Consider the following 6,765-nt stretch of genomic DNA (forward strand, 5'->3'; position numbering starts at 1 on the left):
TTCTCATTTTGTAATTATCTCCCCAAACACAATTCTTTTAGCACCAAGTATAAATACGCAAACTAAAATGCTGAGCTCAGATATGCAAACCAAACACCAAGTTCGAACACGCAGATGGGTCACAGTTACCCTAATTCAAGGCAGTGTCCGGGTTTCAGCATCGCCGCGTTGGGCCGCTCGCTGCTCGGCCGGCGGAGGCGCCGCCGGGGCCCCGGCACAACGGGTCGGCGCGGCCGGAGCCCCGCGGCACGCGCGCCCCGCCGCGGCCGGACCGCGCACGGCTGGGATCGTGTCCCGTCTGCGGCGCCACAACTGCTACCCCAAAACAGCATTCCTCACCTGGTGTGCACACAACGGAGCCAAATCCAGCACACCTGGGTGAGACACAGCCTGTCACAGAGCTGCGCGAGTCTGGATGCTGGAATAAAGCCAGCGCGCTAGAAAGAAAAGTCACGGCTATTACACACAAAATCTTACCATCACATTCACACAGCAAAAAACTGAATTACTCACTGTCTTCTTATAATCACAAAATGTACATCTTAAGGCAACGGATTGTCATGATTGTCAAGTCTGTGAACTTACTGTACCATATAACAGGCAAAGACTTATTAAATTAAACTGTAATATGCTTAAACAGACACCTACAAAGAAAGCAGGTTAATAGGAAAGCATCTTGCAGACCCCAGCAAGCCCCCCATGACCCGTGTACCATCGGCCAATTCTCCCCCAGCCCGTGAAGCTCAAACCGTTCCACCCGCAACACCGGCCGTCCTGCTCTTCTCGCTTTAAAACAACATCGTTCGCAAAGTGTTTACTTCAAGGTTCTGTTCTCCGGCCACTTTTCCCATTCATCCAACACAGCAGCCACCACTGATTATAGTATTTGACAAGATCTTCCTTCCTTGTATTTCCAAGTGCTTTCCTATGTTCTAAAACACCTCCTGATACTGATTTCTTAGGAACGTGACTGAAAACAGTCGTTCCCGACCCCATCTCGTAAGTAAAAACCATCAGAAGGCTTACAGCGCACTGAAAAAACAATACTTAAAAAAACCCGTAACAACAACTAGTAAAACAATTGACCCCTTAGTCATTAAGGGGTTACTCTCTGCATACTTCATCCCTCTCCTAGAGAGGATATGCGAGAGGAGCCGCAGTATTGCTGCTTCTTCGCTAGACGCATTCTGCCCAACTCCTCTCGCCCCCGCTGCTCACCTCTTCGGGTGTCCCCTGCAACAGCATCGGGTCCTCTGCTCCTCTCCGTCGCTACCGCAGCGATCGGGAGGCGCGCAGCCCGCGTCCCGGTCCCGGTCCCGGTCCGGCCAGGGCTCGCTCCTGCAGCAGCCGCCCCTGGCCGTCAACGCGACGGGGAGGCACGCAGACCGCAGTCACCCCTCGGCTGCCAGTTCTCCTTGCGGATCACGTCACGGTCACCACTTGCAAGGGCAAAAAATCACAGACTCCACACAATCCAATGTGAATGCAAGCAAAGGCGTTTATTGCTTGTTACAATTCTCCTTACCTTTTTGACCTGTCCAGACTCTGTCCACGCACTTAAGGCTGCATGTACTTGGATAATAACTACTGTTCATGCACCACAAACTAATAAGCGATTGATTTTACATATCTGCAGGAGCTCTAGTGCTAAGCAAAAAGTTTCTACAAAATTGCTGACTTGCCGACCCTTGTTCACTTGCTCAAGGCTGCGCAGTCACGTAAGGCACGCATGCTGCTCCGCTCTCGCTGTCTTGCTGGACACGCACGCCTCAGAGGCCTGTTCAGTTCAGTTCCATATAATGCCCATTAACTTCGAGAAAATCCCTCAAATCTCTCCCCCCACCCCGTCCTTGATGTATCAATCCTGTATCAATCCCTCTGTCCTTGATGTATCACATAGCATACAGTGCTTGCTTATTGTATTGTTCCAATATATGGCGAATATACAGGTAAAATATGGTAGCTGCACCGCCAACAACGCGTCTTCCGAGTCGCGTTCCTCCTGTCCTTGTGAAGGACACAGACGCACTCGTACTCCGGCATTGCAGCGTCGCTGTCGTCTCGGCTCTGCCCACCGCAGCTGCCGCGGCGCGGGACCGGCCGCTGCGCGGCTTTAAACCGGCGCCGCTGCTGCCGCCCGGCGGCCGCCGCCGATACCGCCGCTGCTGCCGCCCGGCGCTCTCCGAAGCTGCCGCTTCTCCTTTTCCCACCCCAGTTTGGGGCCACTTCCGCCAAACCGGGGCTTTCCCCTGCGGGGCGCACGCAGCGCGGAGCCGCGGCACAAACACTTCTCTCACACTCTGGATCCTGCTCCTTGTCCTTCCCTTTCCCCTCTCTGTCCCTCATCCTTCCTCCTGCCTTTTTCTCTTCTTCTGCCCCGATGCATCTTTTTCCACCTCTCCTGCTCCCTGCCCTGGTTTCCTCTGCCTGTCCCTCTGTCCTGGTCCCTGTCCCTCTGTCCTGGTCCCTGTCCCTGCTCTTTCTGTCTTTATTTCTCTGTCCTGCTGCCTGTTGGGTTGTTCCTTTCCCCACCTCCCTGTCCAGCTGGCTCTCTGGTTTTCCCTGCCTCTCCTCTGTCTGGCTCCCTGGCCCCTTTTTCTATTCCTCCATCTCTGTCCTCCAACCCATCATTGTTTTTTAAATTTTCCTTCCTGGTCTCTTTGTACAGATCTGGCCCTTTCTTTACTTCCATGTGCCATTTCCAGTGTCTACACGCACACAAATTACGCTTTGAAGCACACGTGTTACTTTGCTTCTTAAAGCACATCTGCTGTTTACATTGTCGGCGCTTTTCGATGTGTGCACTTGTTACCTCTTTCTCTGCTCCAGCCCCTGTCATTGCTCTCACCCAAGTCCCTTCTGAGCTCGAGCTCAAGCACTGCTCCAGCGTGATGCTTCTGACACAGGCTGGGCACATTTCATTGTCCTCTTGACGTGTTACCTGACTTTGCACTTCCTGGCTGAATCATCAGTTCCTATGTAATCGCTCCTTTCCCACCTGCCTTCCTGGGGTCTCTTGGACGACACGATCGCCTTGCTCCGAGTGACGCATCTCCGCGGGTCTCTGGCCTCAAGTCTCATTTTGACTTTTCCATAACCTCTGTGAGATCTCACCTGCAAACAGAACCAGTGGACTAAAGTCAATCAATGAATCAATGCTAATGACTCACAAACGAACCAAACTATTTCAGATTTGCTGAAACCGAACTCTCAGTCCCCAGCGTTTCCTCTTTGGTGCTGGCTTGACTGCCTAAAGCCAAAACCTCGCTCCCAGCTCCTCCAACCAATTCCCTTTTCCTCGTGGTGGGTGTCGGCACCGCTTCTGTGCCCCCCAGTCAAAGCGATACCGCGGTTTCCTCAGGTGACGTACTCCCGGTGCGACACTACGCCAAAGCTTTTATCCAAACGTACTCCCGGTGCGACACTACGCCAAAGCTTTTATCCAAACGTACTCCTGGTGCGACACTACGCCAAAGCTTTTATCCAAACGTACTCCTGGTGCGACACTGCGACAAAGCTTTTATCCAAACGTACTCCCGGTGCGACACTGCGACAAAGCTTTTATCCAAGCACCGTTGTGACCTGCCCCGTCCCCTGGGGAAATGGGGTTTATTCTCTGCCTCTTCGCACCATTGGCTCGTGTGCCCAAAGCCCAGAGGGGGGATCCCCATTCCTCTGCAGACTCAGCTTCTCCAGCACCCACAGACACATCCTCCACCTGCTGCCCTTTTCTCATTCACTGCCATACATTCAACTTCTCACTCTAAAAAGCCTCGAAATATAATCTCTGTGGGCAGTCTTTGGGTTTTTGTTGCTTTTATTCCCCCCCCATACAGTACTTGTACTCTCACTATCCACAAAACAAAAACACTAGCCTCCTGAAGAGAGCTGTATTTTCTTTATCACTCCTTGGATGCAACAATTACATTACTCCTGTGCCTTAAGAATCTGCAGAGCGGCTGGCACAGAACAGCGAGCACACTGCTGGTGCCCTGAACGTGCACGCTGCTGGTGCCCTGAACGTGCGCGCTGCTGGTGCCCTGAACGGGCGCGCTGCTGGTGCCCTGAACGTGCGCGCTGCTGGTGCCCTGAACGTGCGCGCTGCTGGTGCCCTGAACGGGCGCGCTGCTGGTGCCCTGAACGTGCGCGCTGCTGGTGCCCCTGAACGTGCGCGCTGCTGGTGTCCTGAACGGGCGCGCTGCTGGTGTCCTGAACGGGCGCGCTGCTGGTGCCCTGAACGTGCGCGCTGCTGGTGCCCCTGAACGGGCGCGCTGCTGGTGCCCATGAACGTGCACGCTGCTGGTGTCCTGAACGGGCACGCTGCTGGTGCCCTGAACGTGCGCGCTGCTGGTGCCCTGAACGTGCGCGCTGCTGGTGTCCTGAACGGGCGCGCTGCTGGTGCCCTGAACGGGCGCGCTGCTGGTGCCCCTGAACGTGCGCGCTGCTGGTGCCCATGAACGGGCGCGCTGCTGGTGCCCTGAACGTGCGCGCTGCTGGTGCCCTGAACGTGCGCGCTGCTGGTGCCCCTGAACGTGCGCGCTGCTGGTGCCCAGGAATGGGCGCGCTGCTGGTGCCCTGAACGGGCGCGCTGCTGGTGCCCTGAACGTGCGCGCTGCTGGTGCCCCTGAACGTGCGCGCTGCTGGTGCCCTGAACGGGCGCGCTGCTGGTGCCCAGGAACGGGCGCGCTGCTGGTGCCCCTGAACGGGCGCGCTGCTGGTGCCCTGAACGTGCGCGCTGCTGGTGCCCTGAACGGGCGCGCTGCTGGTGCCCAGGAACGGGCGCGCTGCTGGTGCCCTGAACGTGCGCGCTGCTGGTGCCCAGGAACGGGCGCGCTGCTGGTGCCCTGAACGGGCGCGCTGCTGGTGCCCTGAACGGGCGCGCTGCTGGTGCCCTGAACGGGCGCGCTGCTGGTGCCCAGGAACGGGCGCGCTGCTGGTGCCCTGAACGGGCGCGCTGCTGGTGCCCATGAACGGGCGCGCTGCTGGTGCCCTGAACGGGCGCGCTGCTGGTGCCATGAACGGGCGCGCTGCTGGTGCCCTGAACGGGCGCGCTGCTGGTGCCCATGAACGTGCGCGCTGCTGGTGCCCATGAACATGCGCGCTGCTGGTGCCCTGAACGGGCGCGCTGCTGGTCCCCCTGAACGGGCGCGCTGCTGGTGCCCTGAACGTGCGCGCTGCTGGTGCCCTGAACGGGCGCGCTGCTGGTGCCCAGGAACGGGCACGCTGCTGGTGCCCAGGAACGGGCGCGCTGCTGGTGCCCTGAACGGGCGCGCTGCTGGTGCCCCTGAACGGGCGCGCTGCTGGTGCCCTGAACGGGCGCGCTGCTGGTGCCCCTGAACGGGCGCGCTGCTGGTGCCCATGAACGGGCGCGCTGCTGGTGCCCATGAACGGGCGCGCTGCTGGTGCCCTGAACGGGCGCGCTGCTGGTGCCCCTGAACGGGCGCGCTGCTGGTGCCCCTGAACGGGCGCGCTGCTGGTGCCCTGAACGGGCGCGCTGCTGGTGCCATGAACGGGCGCGCTGCTGGTGCCCTGAACGGGCGCGCTGCTGGTGCCCAGGAACGTGCGCGCTGCTGGTGCCCTGAACGGGCGCGCTGCTGGTGCCCATGAACGTGCGCGCTGCTGGTGCCCATGAACGGGCGCGCTGCTGGTGCCCTGAACGGGCGCGCTGCTGGTGCCCATGAACGTGCGCGCTGCTGGTGCCCTGAACGGGCGCGCTGCTGGTGCCCTGAACGTGCGCGCTGCTGGTGCCCTGAACGGGCGCGCTGCTGGTGCCCTGAACGTGCGCGCTGCTGGTGCCATGAACGGGCGCGCTGCTGGTGCCCTGAACGGGCGCGCTGCTGGTGCCCAGGAACGTGCGCGCTGCTGGTGCCCTGAACGGGCGCGCTGCTGGTGCCCTGAACGGGCGCGCTGCTGGTGCCCATGAACGTGCGCGCTGCTGGTGCCCATGAACGGGCGCGCTGCTGGTGCCCTGAACGGGCGCGCTGCTGGTGCCCATGAACGTGCGCGCTGCTGGTGCCCTGAACGGGCGCGCTGCTGGTGCCCTGAACGTGCGCGCTGCTGGTGCCCTGAACGGGCGCGCTGCTGGTGCCCTGAACGGGCGCGCTGCTGGTGCCCTGAACGTGCGCGCTGCTGGTGCCATGAACGGGCGCGCTGCTGGTGCCCTGAACGGGCGCGCTGCTGGTGCCCGCAAACAGGCGCGGCGCCGGGCCGCTCAGCCGCTCTGCGGGGACGCTGGCGGCGGGAACCGGGCACCAGCAGCTGGCAACGCCACTGCAGCCTCTCCGCATCAGGAACCTTCCCTACGACAAAGGTTTTACCTGCACCGTTCAGTTTAACAGCCACTCGTGGGTCACACTCATGACCTAATTCCAAAAGCATTTGGAGTTTTTGGCCATCCTCTGCCAGGGAACTCTCATTATGCCCTCTATGAGAAAAGGCCTTTTACTCCTTTGTTTTAAACTTCTACCGGATCATTTAATTCAATGTCTGGTACCGACTTTGTCAACAGAAACGTGGATAAGCATTTCTATTTGCTTTCTCAGCACCATTCACAACCTCAGAGGGTTCTGTCACGTACCCCCTCGGCCACTCTCTCAGAAGCTCAGGGATCAGACTCTACAGGGTGCCCCAAAACGATGGACCCGCTTTGAAATCACGGTATCTCTGCAGCCACAAACCTCCTATGAATGAGCCTCTTTCAGTCTGTGCAGCAGGGGCGCAACATACAGCATTTATAACGAGGTTAATGAAACTCAGTAACTCATT

The 6,765-nt window shown here is 59.0% G+C and overlaps 1 protein-coding gene across 10 annotated transcripts in view; it reads right to left on the minus strand.

The window, feature by feature from the left end:
• Positions 1–6,765, minus strand: part of LOC135579298 (uncharacterized) — a 38,451-nt gene that overhangs the window by 22,025 nt on the left and 9,661 nt on the right. The gene's annotated exons all lie outside the window — the stretch shown is intronic.

Source organism: Columba livia, chromosome 4 (assembly GCF_036013475.1).
Source record: "Columba livia isolate bColLiv1 breed racing homer chromosome 4, bColLiv1.pat.W.v2, whole genome shotgun sequence".
Taxonomy (NCBI): Eukaryota; Metazoa; Chordata; class Aves; order Columbiformes; family Columbidae; genus Columba; species Columba livia.